The sequence below is a fragment of the Saccostrea echinata genome, unplaced genomic scaffold (genome assembly GCF_033153115.1).
Source record: "Saccostrea echinata isolate AGI-Se365-2 ecotype Australia unplaced genomic scaffold, CSIRO_AGI_Sech_v1 ptg000029l, whole genome shotgun sequence".
Classification (NCBI taxonomy): Eukaryota; Metazoa; Mollusca; class Bivalvia; order Ostreida; family Ostreidae; genus Saccostrea; species Saccostrea echinata.
Genome location: NW_026889778.1, coordinates 24,343,882 through 24,363,129, shown reverse-complemented (window position 1 = coordinate 24,363,129; position 19,248 = coordinate 24,343,882). Strand labels below are relative to the sequence as shown.

Sequence of the window (19,248 nt, the reverse complement as noted above, 5' to 3'; positions counted from 1 at the left end):
TGTAAATCTTTTTTAATGTGTAACAATTTTTCTCTCCAAAAACTTGCGTATGCCCTTGCACTAGCGTCATTTTCTACATTCAGCTCATCAATTCTATTTTTATACCAGTCACGTGACACACAGCTGATACATGCAATATAAATGGTACTGTGTGCAGACCCAAACCTATCCATTATGGATATCTATATTACCTTACCTACATGTAAACAGTTACTTTGTTATAAAGATTTTTAAAAATAATACATTTTAAGAAGGTACTTAGATCGCATTTTCCATTTCCTTCCTTAACACAGCTGAGAATTTGCATGACATATTGTATTATATAAAGAGAGGAACTAGTAAGTTATTTTAGAACCTGTTTCCAATCCTTTTGATTTAATCAATAAAATATGTTCAAAAGCACATAAATGGTTACCATAGCAACAATGCCAAAACTAATTTAACTCAATTTAAATACAACACATACACTTAACAGATACTAAAAACTGAACATCAATTGATCACACAAATGAATTACTATGATACAGAAATAAATGATGCATGAGTTAGGGGAAAAAGTTGCTATGGTAACAGTACTTAATATAAGAAAACATGCATAGTTGAATATTTTACAGAATCTCAAAAAAAAAAAGTAAAAACATTATTATGATACTAGATATCATTGAGATGGTGACCATCTCAAAGAACCCCTCTACCCAAGAATTTTCAATTTATAAAGTTTATCTTGGATGGTCCAAACACAATACATGTATATAGGAATTCTGACGGACATACAGACGGCTGAAATTAAGTTGTCATTCTACTGATTAGAGATAGGAACACTGTTGAAAATATACATAAAACAATCATGAATGATAGAATGCAAAGAATTTTTACGCAAGCAAGTTGTGGTTAGCATGGTAGGTCTGAAAACAACCTCCTCTACCAACTTGAAGATGTACATTACAAATGCTACAACCAAATGAAAGTCACTTCTTCGACCGTTCTGTGTGCACTACTTACATTTTCCGTGTGATATAGTCAGCTTTGTGCTAATATGTCTGCTGATATTAGCAACACTAATTCAAGGAAACCCCCGTCCTGGCAAAGACGTTCAATCGCTTCCTTCTAGAAAAGTCACCAATAAGTTTCTCTGCAATGGCTAGGTTGCAGTCTGCCATCGAGAAATGTTTGGTTGGTTTTCTAGTATCTGGGGTCTTTAACCAAAGCAGGAAGGTATTAATCAGAGAAATTTCAAAAATAAAGTTCGCTAGATATTTCCAAAACTTCTTGGAGGGACGGCCTACTGGGCACTTCGACCTGTACTGCTGGGTTCTGTCTACGCCATAGTAGTTCTCCTGCAGGTGGCCGCTGAATCACAATAACACCTCCGCCCCGAACCTTTCTCTGAGCTGGACCATCTCCAAGAGGTCAGAAGTTATAGATACAATGTCAAACTAATAAAGTAAAACTACCATATCATAAACAAGTTTGAATCATTAGAATAATTGTCCATCTTTAAAAAAAAGTCACCTAAAACAGACTTGCATTGAACGATCATCGTGTTAGCATATGCCATTTATTTTGTACAACTTAAAAACGTTAATCATACATACAGGTTTAGCATCATTCCAGACTGTGGCAACAAGATTATTGTGCTGCATCTGCTCAGCGTTGCCCCTCTCTGGAAGGTGTGGATTCTTAAGCTGTACCGGAAACCCTTTCCTATTTGACATAATTGTGCCACATCCATATATCCCGTAAGATTCTATTGTTTGGAGGAGTGGAATGGAAGTAAAATATCTACAATTGAAAAAAGACAATGAATTTGGTTTTATTCACGACACTAGTTAGTTCAGATTGATAAGTTTACATTAATTTAAGAAAAAAAAAATCTTCATTTTTTTTAAATTAAGGACCATCCCTTCTACTTCGGTGTTTGAAATTCTACCTTCATCTATGTGTCACATTTATTGTTTAGTTGTTAATTTTTTTCCCTGAGGTTTGCAATGTTTAGCGCACATTGGTAATCAAATTTAATGCTTTCTGAGTGGATATTTTTATCATGTGGCTTTTTTATGCGTGGACTGACCAGGTATATGATGTATGACTTACTTAAAGTTAAATCAACCAGGGACTAATCACAGACTACAATTTGATAATAAATACTCATGTTTTACTAACTTCGTGCACTATATGCGCATATCTTGCCAAATCTGATGCTGGATTTTTTTCCCCTTAGGATTCAAGATGTTTTACTGAGAATCAATATGTCTTAGCCTTTTCAAGTTCATCGTTGATTCAGTCTATTTTTTTTTACTTTATTTTACACTGGATATCCCGTAAGACCATTGTAAAATGTCTAAAAAGGTTAACAATTTATTTCAGTAATACGCGTTATTGAAATTTTAAGACTAACTTGGAATCTTATATATTTGTAACTTCTTAATCAAATATGTCGTAATTTTTGGTTTGTTTTGTTTTGTCAATATGTGTGTTGCAAATCTCTCTCTATCTCAACCTCTCTCTCTCTCTCTCTCTCTCTCTCTCTCTCTCCACAATAAAATGTAATACATTTACATGCATACCTGTCCAAAAAAAACAAAACAAAAACATGATGACCTTTCCACTTTAGAGGTTTGCATAAGTGCTTGACCACCCGTTCCCTCAGTGATGTACCACACATAGAATCGTGTTTACCAAGGTACAGCCGGTAGTCATTCGTGTAGCCACTCGGTTCACACCTCTTCCATATCGAAAAGGGAACATTTCAATGTCATGATTTATGGAACTGTTCTTATTATATATTTATGTACAGCACAAGTTATTACAGAATTTCGAATGCAAATTATTACATCATATTGTTACATTATAACTTTCTCATCTTATACCGTATATGATTAATTGTTTCTTATAATTTTCACATGTACATGATAAAACTCATAGAAATCTCGTCAAAATACCCTGACCCATAAAATTCACTTGCATTCAATTTCATTTTATATTCATTGAGGTTGTAAAATCAATTCGGATTATGGATTTATACATTGAATTATTCCAATGTGAAAAAAATATGAATTGCTACAAAGATTACTACATATATATTCACTGACAAACATAACAGGGAATCATCTTTAAAATTTTCTTTTTTTCTCTATCTTTCTTTTCTTTTTTTTTAATTTTGAAAACATTATCTAAACAAGAGGCCTAGGGGCCACATCGCTCACCTAAGCACTATGGCTAGGAAAAAGCAGAAATCAGTTCTGTCTTGAAAGGTTGAAAAGTTTAAATAAAAAAGTGGTTCGGGGAGGGGGGTCATGAATTGAACAAATTTGAATCTACATTATCTGAGGATGCTTCCATTTAAATATGACCAATCATGGCTTTGCTGTTCTTGAGTAGAAGATTTTTAAAGATTTAACCTATCTATTCCCATGTAAAACTTTGATCGCCCATTGTGGCCCCACCCGACCCCCAGGGGTCATGATTTGAACAAACTTGAATCTACACTATCTGAGGATGCTACCATATAAATATGACCAATCATGGCTTTGCTGTTCTTGAGAAGAAGATTTTTATAGATTATTCCTATATATTCCCATGTAAAACTTTAATCGCCCATTGTGGCCCCACCCGATCCCCGGGGGTCATGATTTGAACAAACTTGAATCTACAATACCTGAGGATGCTACCATATAAATATGACTAATCATGGCTTTGCTGTTCTTGAGAAGAAGATTTTTAAAGATTTTTCCTATATATTCCTATGTAAAACTTTGATCGCCCATTGTGGCCCCACCCGACCCCCAGGGGTCATGATTTGAACAAACTTGAATCTACACTATCTGAGGATGCTACCATATAAATATGACCAATCATGGTTTTGCTGTTTTTGAGAAGATTTTTAAAGATTATTCCTATATATTCCTATGTAAAACTTTGATCGCCCATTGTGGCCCCACCCAACCCCCGGGGGTCATGATTTGAACAAACTTGAATCTACACTATCTGAGGATGCTACCATATAAATATGACCAATCATGGCTTTGCTGTTCTTGAGAAGAAGATTTTTAAAGATTATTCCTATATATTCCTATGTAAAACTTTGATCGCCCATTGTGACCCCACCCGACCCCCAGGGGTCATGATTTGAACAAACTTGAATCTACACTACCTGAGGATGTTTCCACATAAGTTTCATATTTTCAAGCACAGCGCTTCTTGAGAAGAAGATTTTTTAATGATGCCATTAATTTTTCACGAATTCTTAATTATCTCCCCTTGGAAGAAGGCGTGGCCCTTCATTTGAACAAATTTGAATCCCCTTTACCCAAGGATACTTTGTGGCAAGTTTGGTTGAAATTGGCCCAGTGGTTCTTGAGAAGAAGATGAAAATGTGAAAAGTTTACAACAACAACGACAACGACGACAGACAACGGACAAATTTTGATCAGAAAAGCTCACTTGAGCCTTTGGCTCAGGTGAGCTAAAAATTCTAAGTATACCTTCAGCCCACGTTTTATTGGTTTTCCTGGCGTGTATTGCTGGGCATAATTGTGTCCTTTGTACCTTAAAAACATGAAAAACTAGATGCTGTCATGAGACAGTAATACCCGCACTAAGGTGTTTGCCTCTAAATGCACACTCCTCCATATTGGGCTTACCAAGGAAAAAGTCAAATAATTCTATAATGTACACAGTACATGTACATGTATTTCGTCAATTCGAGCATAAAATGCTCAGGTGACCATGTGACCTATGAGCCTCTTATTGGTATTTCCTTTACTTAATTCATTACCAGTCTGAAATAACAAAATTTAATTAATGATGTAAATTAGGTTTTGATAAAAAGGGGGGCATAAATTTTTGGCCCATAATTGGAACTTTTTAAATTTATTTTCTCAACAGCAAATGATATTATTTTAGTAATAGCATTTTTGATGAATTTATCAAAATGTGCAAACTTTTTATTTTAGTATTTGATTAGGCAAAACCTCCTTGAAAAGCCATTCCCAATCAATTTTGTCACCCCCCCCCCCCCTCCAACACACACACACAAACACAATTGCCTGTTTTTGGAAATAGGCCTAGATGGTAAAATTACGTTAAAATATCGTTTGTTATGATAATGTATTTAAAATTTGTTCTTGTACTGTACATGTATGTGAACACCTTTTTTGAAAATTTCTACATCACATTGGGCTTGTGTCACCCTACTAGTACTAGATTTACCATTATCATTGCACATGGTGCAGCGTGGTGTAAACATCTTTACATGTATATCAGTAGAAATTAATTCATTTTGTGTTTTAATTGGATTATATTTCATGAAGTTGACAGGACCTATGACAGTCAGTAAGTACAAGTTTAAGTATTGATTGGGGTAAAATAACCGAAATGCAAATAGTTAGGTAAAAGTTTAAAAAGGATCAAAGATCATCGGATGCCACAATAGACAAATTTCACATTCTGAAGAGTTATCTCCCGTTGTCGACATTACATTCAGTTACAGGCACAGGTCCAGGAATTTTTTCGGGAAAAAACAAAACAAACAAACAAAATGAACACAATGATGGTGGGGTCTATGGTTTTAAAGGAGGGAGGGCGTCCAAAGTCATTTTTTATTTGCTTCTGTTAATCAGTATATAGTCCTATTTAAATAACTGCAAATTCCGGGGGGGGGGGGGTCCTATCACCCTAGCCGCTCCCTGTCCCTTAAATGACAAATGATCATGTGACTCCAAAATATTTGACTATAAATAATTTTGTTTCTTGTGTTATTATTTTATGTACATCTAATGGTTTAAGATTATGAACCCCTGGAGGTCATCCCCACCCTCTTAATAAACTGGAAATGTTCACATTATGACTACATCAAATTAAATAAAAGTGCATCAATGATAAGATTGCTTGACATTTCATTCATAAATTTGAGTCAACCCATGTAGAATTAGGAATGAAAATCTTTCAAAAAGATGGACCATTTGTATATATTCACATTTTTTTATGTCAAAACAAAGTATTAGTTTCATGAACAAACAGGGGAAGGGGCGAGGGGAAGGAGTTGTCTCTTTACGTCTTAATTGTTGAAAACTCCTATAATGAAAGTTAACCTTAAATCCGACTTGCACGTCTTCATTAATTTTAAGTGGTGGTGTCTCCATATGAGTGAAAAATTCCTGAGAGGGACATTTAACAACAAACAAACATTAATGACTTAAAAAACATAATAGACATGTACAATTCATGTTTATTAGTCAACGGATATACTTCTGGTCATATCTTTTTTTCTCCCTTGAATCAGAAATCAATGATATAAATATTTTAAGAATGATTAAGAGTTGAAAATGTTGTGCATTTTTATAATTGACTAACTTCTGTAGTTGAATTAGCTATACCAGTTTAGCTTATGTTGCTACTCAAAGCACCTTGATTAACTATTTTTAATCATACTCTTTTCTGAAAAGTGAAGTTTTTTTCAACATGGATACAAATCATACCTTTTCAGCTTCTGAAAACAATACATGGAAAGAAAACTGTCTTTCAAACACTGTACCTCTTCCAAGTACTTCTGATCATAAGTTTTTAGCTCACTTGAGTTTTTATTGTTTTCTGATCACATTTTGTCTGTCATCCATCTGTCCGCCTGTAAACTTTTTCACATTTTTGTCTTCTTCACTAGAACCGAAGGGCCAATTTCAACCTACCCTGCCACAAAGCATCTTCGGGAAAAGGGGATTCAAGTTTGTTCAACTGAAGGGTCACACCCTCTTTCAAATTAAGGGGGGATAATCAAGAATTAGTGAAAATTTGGTGGTATCATTTAAACAAGAGGCCCAAGGGCCTTAACGGTCACCTGAGTATAATACAACAATTTAGAGAATCCATAGAGTATAAAATGAACTGAAAAGTGAAGCTTTGTTGCCCAAAAGCAAGAAAAATAGGGTGATCAGGTTCAACAAAATAATTAGTCTAGTGTTCATTAACAGTTCATAAATTAGGTTCTAATCTGTTCCCCATTTATCACTATCACCATACAGTATATTAACAAACTATCAATGCTTCTGTACTATTTTAATTCCTTGTTGAAATCTCTTACATTGGACTCTCTTGGTCTTTGATGAACATTGAATAAGACAAGTTATTTTTGTCTCATTTTTATTTATCTATTACTTACAAGTCTACCTGATCATAAAACTATGAAAGTACTTTTTGTATTATACAATAAAAAATCTTGCAAAATTCTCTTATTCTATTAACCTTTCAAGTACATTATTTACAGTGACTAATTATCAAAAGTAAATGGCAAAGGGGAATAACTCCCCTCAGTAGAATACAAATTAATAGAGCCCTGGCCAGGACCAGAACACTTGACAAAATGGCCCAGATGTTCAAAAATATTTATTAAAACTTTTACTCTTTTTGCCTCTGATATGCCCAGGTGCAGAGAAGATTTTCAAAGAAATAATGCAGTTTTTACTACAGATTCACTACATTATCAATAGAGCCCCCCAGCCCCCCCCCCCCCCCAACCTCCCATCCCCACCGAGAAACACCAGAGTCTCTCACCCTGGGACCAGAAGTTTATTCATCATACATGTAAGTAATCACTTTGTTTATCTGATTAACACTAAGGAGCAGACAGGATTATTTAACAGAATTAATGCATTTTCACTACATTATCAAGAGCCCCACCCTTACACCAGCACATCTGACCCAGGGGTCATGCAATTCACTACTCTGGAAGAAGTAATCATGCTCATCATAACTATACACTTAGCTTCTTTGCTTTTTAACCAGAAGCAGAAAAGAATATTTTCAGAGAAATTTTGCTTTTTCACTATATAATCAATAGAGCCCCCCCCCCCCTTTTTCACCAGAACCCTTGACCCTGGGGCCATGAAATTCACAATTTTGGAAGGGGCATACTTGCGTATCATAACAATGTACTAATAGTTTGTTTAAATAATACCCAGGCGCAGAGAAGAAGATTTTTAAAGAAATAATTCACCTTCACTATAGGATATATATGGCCCCGCCCTAGCACCAGAACCCCTGTACCTGGGGCCATGAATTTCATAATTTTGGAAGAAGCATCCTTGCTTATCATAACAATGTACTTAATTTGTTTAAATAATACCCAGGAGTAGAGAAGATTTTTAAAGCATTAATGCATTTTCACTATATGATTTATATAGCCCAGTCCTAGCACCAGAACTCTTGACCCTGGGGCCATGAATTTCACAATTTTGGTAGAGTCACTCTTGCTTATCATAATTATGTATTCAATTTGTTTCAATAATACCCAGGAGTAGAGAAGAAGATTTTCAAAGAAATAATGCACTTTCACTATATGATTTATATAGCCCCGCCCTAACACCAGAACCCTTGCCCCTGGGGCTATGAATTTCACATTTTTGGTAGAGTCACTCTTGCTTATCATAACTATGTATTCAATTTGTTTAAATGATACCCAGGAGTAGAGAAGAAGATTTTCAAAGAAATAATGCACTTTCACTATATGATCTATATAGCCCCGCCCTAGCACCAGAACCCCTGACCCTGGGGCCATGAATTTCACAATTTTGGTGAAGTCACCCTTGCTTATCATAACTATGTATTCAATTTGTTTCAATAATACCCAGGAGTAGAGAAGAAGATTTTCAAAGAAATAATGCACTTTCACTATATGATTTATATAGCCCCGCCCTAACACCAGAACCCCTGACCCTGGGGCCATGAATTTCACAATTTTGGTAAAGTCACTCTTGCTTATCATAAATATGTATTCAATTTTGTTCAATAATACCCAGGGGTAGAGAAGAAGATTTTCAAAGAAATAATGCACTTTCACTATATGATCTATATAGCCCCGCCCTAGCCCCAGAACCCCTTACCCTGGGGCCATGAATTTCACAATTTTGGTAGAGGGCTCAATGCTTATTACAATCATGCTAACAGTTTGACTGCTTGATGTCCAGGAGTAAAGAAGAAGATTTTTAAAGATTGCATTAATTTTAGTGGTTTTTGCCCCACCCCTCAGGCCCCAGGGGGGCAGGGACCATGAAATTCACAAATTTTGTCCCCCTTCACCCATAGATGTTATATGCCAAATTTGGTTGAAATTGGTTAAGCGGTTTCAGAGAAGAAGCTGAAAATGTTCAAATGTTAACGCACGACGCACGACGCACGACGCACGCCGACGGACGAAAACGGATAGCAATAGGTCACCTGAGTGACTCAGGTGACCTAAAAAGTCTTATCAAGAACCACTGACTGGGCCCAAAAAGGTGAAACTTTCTTCACAAAGACTTTGTGTAGATTCAAATTTGTTCAAATATGACCCACTGGGGTAGGGTGGGACCACATATGGGGATCCAATGATTTACATAGAAAATTGCAGGGGATTTTTTTCATAAATCATCTTCTCAAGAACAGCAAGGGCATAATTGTCATCCGTTTTCGCGAAAGGGACCTAAGGGACATTAAATCTCATTTGTCTGTCAGTCTGTCCGTTTGTCAGTCTGTCCGTCTGTCACAATAAATTTATCCTTGGTCATAACTTTTGAATAATAAGAGATAGAGCTTTCATTTTCACATGTACATTGCTTTAAAAAACTTTCTAAACATATTATGATTTTTGAACCCATGACCTTGACCTTGAAGTTTGACCTACTTTTCAAAAAAATTAACTTATTTTAAATTGATCATTTTGAAAGAGAAAAGATAGGGCATTCATATTATACATGTATATTACCTGTGAAAAGACCTTTCTTAATATATCATGACTTTCGACTCTGTGACATTGACCTTGAAGTTTAACCTACTTTTCAAAAATGTTATATTTCCTTATAACTTTTGATTGAAAAGAGATAGGACTTTCATATCTGACATGTACATTACATGTAACAATATGTTTCTGAGCATGCTATGATTTTTAACCCCTTGACCTTGATGTTTTATCTAATTTTCAAAAATTTTAACTTTGATGATTACTTTTGAATGACATATGATAGGGCGTGCATATTTGAAACAATATGTTATAAATAATGGCATCCCATCCACTAGGACACGGAAAGCAAGGGACCACAATTCTTAGAATTTGCTTGTTAGTCATTTTGATATGGAAACATCCTCATATAGTGTAGATTCAAGTTTTTATGCCCTGTCATGAATATGGCTGAGGCATATAGTGTTTGTCATGTCCGACTTCAATAAAACGTCATATGCTGATACATACTGATGTAAGCTTTTCAACTGCATCAACCTTTTTGACCTTGACCTTTCCTTTGACCTTAAACTCATTTTTCTTAAATTAGAGTCTAGATCAGTTTTGAATAAACAATTCAAGATATATTGATCAAACTTCATATGCTGATATATACTGCTGAGAGCTGTCAACTTTATTGACCTTGACTTTTCCTTTGACCTTGACCTCACTTTTTAAATAAGTGTTTATCTACGTTTTAAATAAACCATTTATGATATTTTTATCAAACATCATATGCTAATAGTAAATACATACTGATGTAAGCTTTTCAACTGCATCAACATTTTGACCTCAACCTTTCTTTTGACGTTGACCTCTCTTTTCTCAAATAAGTGTTAAGCTCAGTTTTAAATAAATCATTCAAGATATTTTTATCAAACCCAATCTGCTGATATGTATTAGTGAGAGCTATTCAACTGCATCAAAAACTTTTCACCTTGCACTTTCCTGTGACCCTGACCTCCCTTCTCTCTAATTTGTATTTTGCTTAGTTTTAAAGAAACAATCTAAGATATTTTTACGTAAACATGCACTTATACATAATTTGGTGATAATTTATCATCTATATCCATTTTTTTAGATTTTAGTTTCAATTTTAAAGAAACTGTTCAAGATATTCTCGTCAAACTTCATATACTCATACAAATTTTCATGTTGCATTAGTAATATACATTCGGTGGAGCATTTATTTCCTCTGGATATATTTCTAGTTTTCAAATCATGACCTCCGAGGATAGGGTCAGGCCACAATAAGGGATCAAAATTTTATATAGGAATAAAAGGGAAAAAAATCAAAATTCTTCTTTTCAAGAACAACAAAAGCATGATTAATATGGAAACATTCCCAAGAAGTGTAGATTCAAGTTTGTACAAATCATGACCGCATGGGTTAGGGAGGAGCCATTTTTTTCCTGCCCCTATTTGCCATCCACATGGAAATGCAAATTTTAAAACCATTTTACACATCCACAGGACAAAATCAATCATCTTCCAAATGATCATGATTTAAGGCTAGTGCAAAAAATATAAGGAATGTTCTTGGAACCAGGGTGATTAAACATGTTAAATATTTTTTTTTTAAAATTGACCCCTGTTTGACGCCAGGGGGAAAATAAAAATTCCGAAACCTTACTGCACATCTACAGGACAACACCAACCATCTCCCAAAAGATGATTAGGCTACTGTGTAAAATGTAAGAGGAGTTCTGGGAACCAGGGGCTTTTTGCATAAAAAAACGTCATTTTTTGACCCCTGTTTGACGCCAGGGGGAAAATAAAAATTCCGAAACCTTACTGCACATCTACATGACACCACCAACCATCTCCCAAAAGATGATTAGGTTACTGTGTAAAATGTAAGAGGAGTTTGAGAAAGAAGAGTGTGACAGACGGACGGACGGACGGACGGACGGACAGACATGAGTAACAACAATATATCCGAACTTTCTTTAAAAAGTGCGGATATAATGACATAAATAATTTAAAATAGATAACCATAATAAGCTAATTAGCTAAGTATAGAATGGATCAAAAATAAGAAAATGATTATAAAATGTCACAGCCTATACCTTATAATGCCTTCATCAATGCTTTGACACTTCCCTGGCCTATAATCATTTTTGAAGTTGTCCCTCGTCATGTTGAGAAGTGGCCTGATTTTATGAAGTCTGAAGTATGTATAACAAACATGTTATGAGTTGTTAAGAATGTATTCATTGAATTAGGGGTGATCATGAAGGTTATTTTTTTGCAAATTAAAATTTGGAAAAAAACAGGCAAAACAAGAAGTCTGTGAGCGAATGCTCACTAGTAATACCCCCTCTCTGATGTTAAGATACCATTTCATGTTGACGTTGAATTTGTACAAAAATGAATTCCACCATTTGGTATGCCCAAAGAGTGTGCTAAAATTTCAAGCATCTGCAATGAGTAGTTGCTGAAAAAAACTGTGACGGAAATTTAGAACGGACAGACGCACGAATAAACAGGAAACTGACGAAAATTTGTTATGGACAGACACATAGACAGACAGACACACAAGGGCAAAACAGTATACCCCCCTCTTCTTCGGAGCGGGTGTATAATAATTTTTAGGATCTGCGATGAGTAGTTGCTGAGGAAACTGTAACGAATATTTGTTACGGACAGACACAAGGACACACAGACAGCTACACACACAAGGGTAAAATAGTATACCCCCTCTCCCTCGGAGCAGGGGTATAATAATTTTATAGTTTTATTTATTTTTATTTACAAACCTGTCATAATTTGGTGATCCAGCAGGTGCCTGAGTATCGTTGTCATTGATGTGAAGATATTGGAGTAATTTTTTCGAATCTTTTTCTAGTCATGCATGTTTTGAATCCAGCATTTCCTAAAAAGAAAATGCGGTGATAAATAAAAAACAAACAAAAAAAAAAAACAATGTATTTTTCTCGGGACAAGGGGGTATTTTTTTTTTTTTTTTTTTTTTTTTTTTTTTTTTTTGGATTTTATAAAGTTTATTTGAAGGATATATTTTTATATCACTCACCAACAAACGGGTTCTCGGACCAGTACATATCGATACGAGGCAGTTGTTTATCTCCATGATAATATTCATTCCAAAAAAGGCTTTCATTTCAACACTCGTCGTGGCATACCAAATAGAATCGCGGGAACCTTTCCGAGTCATTTCCTATTCTGCATATCTGTTAGTCTCCCGAGCCGCAATTTCAAAAAATTCTTCATTTATCATTAAATAAAAATACTTTAGCAAGTCATCATCAGGTAGTAGGGTGTGTTTTGGTCCTACTGACTGTAAATGGTGCCACGTCTACTGGATGGAGATCATACGACCAAAAGTCATCATCACTAGCCTCTGTTTGCTGACTATCTACTTCTGTCGATGACTCTGTTTGATGGGTGTCATTGTCACTGTCTGTGTCTGATCGCTGAATAATTGTAGGTCTGAACCCTCAGACAAGGTATCGCTATCGTCATCCGATGAATAGCTCTCCATCTCCATTGCATGTACATTGTACGTTCTCAAGTTTTCAGATATCCCACGCTACTCGCACCAAGTCAATGTTAACAATGTAGCGTAGAAACCGTAACGGAGATAAATAGATCTACTTGTTTTGTGCATTTTTTTTTTTCAGAAAAAAAAAAATGAATTATATGAAAAAAAAAGTGACCAAAAAAATAATCATAAGGACAAGCTAGGTATCTTTATGTAGGTCATCAGGTAACGCGATTCCTGTAGTTATTAAAAAAAAAAAAAAAAAAAAAAAAATCAAATGGATGCTTTCAGTACCGTAATTTTACAAATTTATTTTTTTTTAATCGTCAAATTTAAAGCAGAAGCAGCAAGAGATGTTCTACTTTTTGTACGTATTCTTTGATTTGTTTATTATATCGAAAAACAATTAAAATTTTTATTTTAACAACATAACAACAATGCCTGCTCCAGACTCTGTAATAACTAAAAACGGTAATTTTGAAAGCCTCAATTCGTATATTTTTTAACTTTGTATGTTTTTTTTTTTTAAATATAAATTTGTTCCCGGGAAAATAAGATTTTTATCTATACGTGATTTTTTTATGATAAGATAAGAAATAAGCGAGGAATTGATCTTTTAATGCCCTATGCATCAAGTGCGTCCAAATGCGTCTCTGGGGGTTAAAGGGTTAATAATTAAAGTAAAATATCAGCAAATTAATGAAAACTTAAATATAGGCCTACATGTGTATTTATCACTTATTAAGACACTTGTGACTATAGCTTAAACACTACATGTATACAGGGTCTCTAAATAATTTTACAAAATTTCTCGACTTGCAGACAAAGATGGTAACCTTTTGATTTATATATACGAGTAAACGGTTTAGAAATTCTTATAAAATGTTTGTTGATTGTGTGGATTAGATCACATGTCATTAAAAGATACGACTGGTGATCAAAAATTATCTTTATATTTACAAATCCACAATAAATGAAATTTTGCACACAAATAGTCATAAAACATGTTCTATAAAAAGCAGATGTTACATAATGTTTGCTCTATGTTTGTGACGCCACAATGCGAAAATGACGTCAATTTGTAGATGACTTGTGACAAAAATGATTGACTAAGTCGTGTCATACTCGAGCAATGAACGACTTTAAAGTTTATCGTTTATCTTGGAAATTCCTTTGCAGTAGCATATAATTTGTACAAGGCTTATGTAGACAAAAACCTTGCCAGAAGTTCAATTTTTAATTGGATTGATTGTTTTAGTGAAGGAAGGGGGGTGGTTAAAAAATGATGTGTTCTGGTGGCCAGTGAAAGTAAGCTAGGGAAGAGATGTGTCCTTAGCTGAGCAATTTTTTTATGAAAGATCGCCAAGTTACAGTTAGAAAAATAATTGAATATCTTAACAATAATTTAATTATTAAACCCCTAAAATATCGTTTACTTTTGATTTTAAACAAATCAGGTATGATAAAAAAGATGGCACCCATACTTTAGCCACAATGGATACATGACGCACCCAGGACAAAGGATTCGGGTTGTGATGGTCACCATGCTCATTCTGGGAAAAAAATATCCTTATCCACCCATCCTATCGCCGAAATTGGCCATTTGTGACAAATTGACTATTCTTGTTATAGAAATTAACTTGCATGGTAAGAAATATAAGACTCCGAAAAATCGTATAATTTTTGTGAACAGAACGCTACAGAGTATATCTCGTGACCGCCTGGATCACGTGATTCGCGCATGGGCAGAACGGTGGCAGATGTGCATTAAAATGGGAGAGGATTAATTAAAAAAATGATAAACACGGAAAATTATTTAATTTCTTTAATGGAAGTAATTCAATTAGTTCGCGAACTTTTTGATCACTCCTCGTAATTCATTAGAAAAATTTGAAAAGGCCCGGGGGTCTACATCGTGCGCAGCTATGTTAAGGCTGTCCGAAGGCATAATATGCATCAGAAATGAACCATTGTATTCTGAACTAGGTTTTGATTTAAATCTGTAATTTCTGTATACATGACCAGTCAATTTGTGAATGGAGCTTATAAGGCATTATTTAAAAAAAAAAAAAATTGTGATGTCATATGACTGTGTTGATCACGTGACGGACACTTATGAATTTTCGTAAATGTTGCACAAAAATCGCTTTGGCAAAAGTGAAAAACAAAATTATTGTGAGCGGTCTGTTACGTAAGTCAATTAATCGTAATATTGGGTTTATATAAAGTGTTGGGGCAAGTCTAAATTTTACCGCGCATGCTTAAGAAAATAGTTTACGAGAAATTCAACTTACCCACATACAAGGTGGGAATTTTCCACTCTTCATCAAAATTTACACAAAAGAGGATAAATAACATACAATATCCCAGCAAAATTCAATTAAAAGACATATTTCTCTACTAGATTCACGCATAATATCTTCAGTTTATCCTTATTGATCAATTTTGCAAATCTAATATATACACGATTTCAAAATTCTAACTCTGTCAATGCACGAGTAAAGGGGAGTATTTTATATTCATTTTTTGGTTATTGTTTGAATACGTACATATCAGACAAGAGAAAGGAATCAAGATATTATATTGATAATGTAGACTATCATAGCAGCACATCAAAGATTAAAACAGCAATCTTGCCACCTGAATTAAACATCAATGTAAATTCTACACGTCATTGAAAGGAAGCTCAGTCGGTAGAGCATTCGCCCCGTAATCGGAAGGTCGTGTGATCAAAGCACGGCCGTGACTGACCTACGTTGAATAAAAAATAGGTAGCAACTGTTCCTTCTCCAAGCACTCGGCACATTAGAGTGAAAGTTGCGGGTCTTTCGGAAGAGACCTAAAAAACCGAGGCCCCGAGTCACGGTAGGCGTTGGCACAATAAAGATCCCTCACTGCTCAATGGCCCTGGGTGCCGAGTAAAGGTCTAAATTTGAAGCCCTTCACTGGTATATGGTGACGTTTCTCTTTGAGTAAAAAATCTTCGAATGGGACGTGAAACAACACAAAATCAATCAATCATGTGAAAGGAAATATTCTATGTAAAACTTTTTAAACTTTCCCCGTCATGTCAGATCAAGTTTGCAGTGACTTGTCATATGCTGTTATGACGTCATATCTAGGTAGTTCAGAGAAGTTATTATGGCTGGTGCATTGTGGTATTTTTCGGACAGCCTTTTGCTAGCTTTGGGAAGGGGGAGGGCTCCCGTCCTCAAGAACCTATGATTTAGATGTGTTTATTAAATGCGTGGAGAATATGTATAATCAGTAACAATTCATGCATGAACATTTGATCTTTAATTATCTTTTCAGATTGTGAAGCTTTTTGTTTTTGTTTTCTGTTCAAAACCAATTAAATCTGCATTAAACTTTTGAGCTTGCTAACCGATGAATTAGCACGCAGGTACGTTAAGGTTTCCCAGAGAATATCGCAGTGTACTCTGTGCCTTCACTTCTCTGAACTACAAATGTATGACTTCATAATTGAAAATGACGTCAAGTCACTGCAAACTTGAGCTGTTATGATAGGGAGAGTGTCATATACTTTACACCTTATTTCAATCTTCATATAAAGTCTCAGAAAGGTAGTGTAAAATAAACATGTTTTAATCTTTTCTTTTTAAATCATATATATCCGAATATTTTAGATAACTTTGCTTTATTACTCTTGTTTAAAAGTCAGCGAGTTCAAAATATATACGAAAATATACGTTTGACATTTACCCTTTTTTATACCCTTGGATAGAAGTAGAATTTATGCTATGTGTATAGTAGAATTTATGCTATGTGTATAAAAGAGCCTGGCGCAGGCGATTAATGAGGATTTATTTGAGATCTTTTGTGGAAATCTTTAAGAGGAGTTTCCCCTCTAACTGAATCTTGCTTGGGAAAAATGTGTGATGGCTTTGTTTTAATACAGATGACGATATTGAGTGGAAAATACCCTCAAATTTGTCGGTAAGTTGAATGTATTGTGAAATATTTTATACCAGAGTAATAGTATAACTTTTCCCAAGCACATTTCGGGTTCACAATGATGCGACGAGTTTATTTATGTGACAAAAAGTTAATAATAATTGTGTTAATAAGCTGCGCCGAAGCGATTTATGTGAAACACTTCAAAAAAGTAGAAATGACAGTCACGTGATCAACGAGGTCATGTGATATCGTAACAAATACGTTTATATATAGCCTAGAGAACTCTCAATATAAATTGACCGTACTTAAATAAATAACTTACAAATAAAAATAAAAATCGACCTTGCAATGCAGTGTTATGCTTTGAGCGCATTTAAAAGCTTCGGGAAGCCTTAACATCGCTGTGCAGAAGAAAGTATGAAGAAATTGTACATAAGCATTGATGTATTAATACTCAATGATAATAAGGTATTGTCTAAATGAATTAAGATAATGAAAACAAGGGAAATTCAAACAAAACATAATAAATCATTATTTCCCTTAGACGATTATTTGATTGCATTATTCGAACGATAGTCGAATATTCGGTATATTTTCTGTAAATAAAATTTAATTTCAAACTGATATATGGCATGTTTATAACCTAAAAACCCTCTTCTTTATTCTTTAAATCTATTCAAAAAGTAACATCAAAATTAATATAACGTTAAGTTACGCATAGACAGCATAATTATATGAAATAAACTCAGAAACCTAATCTCGAAAATGTATGATTTCCCTGTCAGTCGAATTCATGAATCGATCTGTACATGCAGTCATTTTATTTATTTTAACAAGCATTAAAAAAAAATTGCCAGCCGATATTTTTAAAGCTTATTATGAAATAAATAAGAGGTTGGGGGGGGGGGTAATCTCACATTATCCACACGTCAGGTGCGTGTGAAATTGTTAAAAAGTTAGATACTGCATATTCAATTATTGACTGCTCTGGCTAAAAACTTTAAAATGTAAGAGAATTGTTCTAATAATTATCGAAGTGTCAAAACATGTCACAGCTAAGTTTTTTTCCCTTGCATTTGGAGAATCTTAAATTAACAAAATATAATTGGTACATGGTATAAGATCAAGTCCAATTAATAATTTAATAAACAAAGCCCAGTATATTGTTGGGTAATTTATTACAAATCAACACAGACCGTTACTGACAAATAATTCTCGCAGTAGTGAAGCTCTATAATTACTGTACTCTCTATATAAGTACATGGAAAACTCAACCTTTTTTTTTTGTTGAGGAAAGTCGGTTTCTCAATCTTTTATCGCATTTATTTTATGTACAATATAATCATATTCGAATGTCGTTTCATTATTCGATCGTCAGTCCATTCGACTGATAATCGAATAGTCTACTATTCGTTGACATCCCAAATAGATTTTTGAATATATTGTATTGTGTTTAGATATCATTTGTTACTAATAATTTAGTAATTATAAAACAATCATGCACACTTCAATGTCCCTCAGCATGTAATCCTTTCTCAATTGATATCTTTCATTTTCAGAACTTTCAACTGAAAATAGATCTAGAGTTTTCACAGCCAGCTTTCGAATCCTTCAGCAGAAACGTTGAATAGATAATTATATTAAGCATTTCCAGCGTCAAAACTTATTGTTTCGGTATGATCGTACATACTTTCCTGTTCCAGTCTTTTAATACTCTGTGTGGTATCATAATCACAGTCTCCACCCCCAACTGCATATCCTGTGTGATCATAGGTGTCTTCCTTATCTTTTCTCCTGGAATTTGATTCTCCAAGATGATCATAAACTCCTTCCTCGTGTTCAATATATGGATTCTCTAATCTCAGCTGCTGTTCAACATCTCTAGGATGTTTAGAGTTCTTCGACTGTGTTTCATGTTGAAAACGATCCCTTGTCTTGTCTACTTGTGAGTAGTGATTTGTATCATCTTGTTGAGATGATCCTATTTGGACATCTTTCTTTTGTCTGCCGTGTCGCTTCCGTCTTAAAACACATTTTTTTAAATATACTTTAATAGGATGAGGATATATACCAAACAGAT

At 34.5% G+C, this 19,248-nt stretch overlaps 2 pseudogenes; both read right to left on the bottom strand.

Moving 5' to 3' along the window:
• Window positions 1-775: 775 nt before the first annotated feature.
• On the bottom strand, window positions 776-1,778 carry LOC133194651 (uncharacterized; annotated as a pseudogene).
• Window positions 1,779-2,100: 322 nt separating this feature from the next.
• On the bottom strand, window positions 2,101-12,600 carry LOC133195134 (piggyBac transposable element-derived protein 2-like; annotated as a pseudogene).
• Between the last annotated feature and the right edge of the window lie 6,648 nt (window positions 12,601-19,248).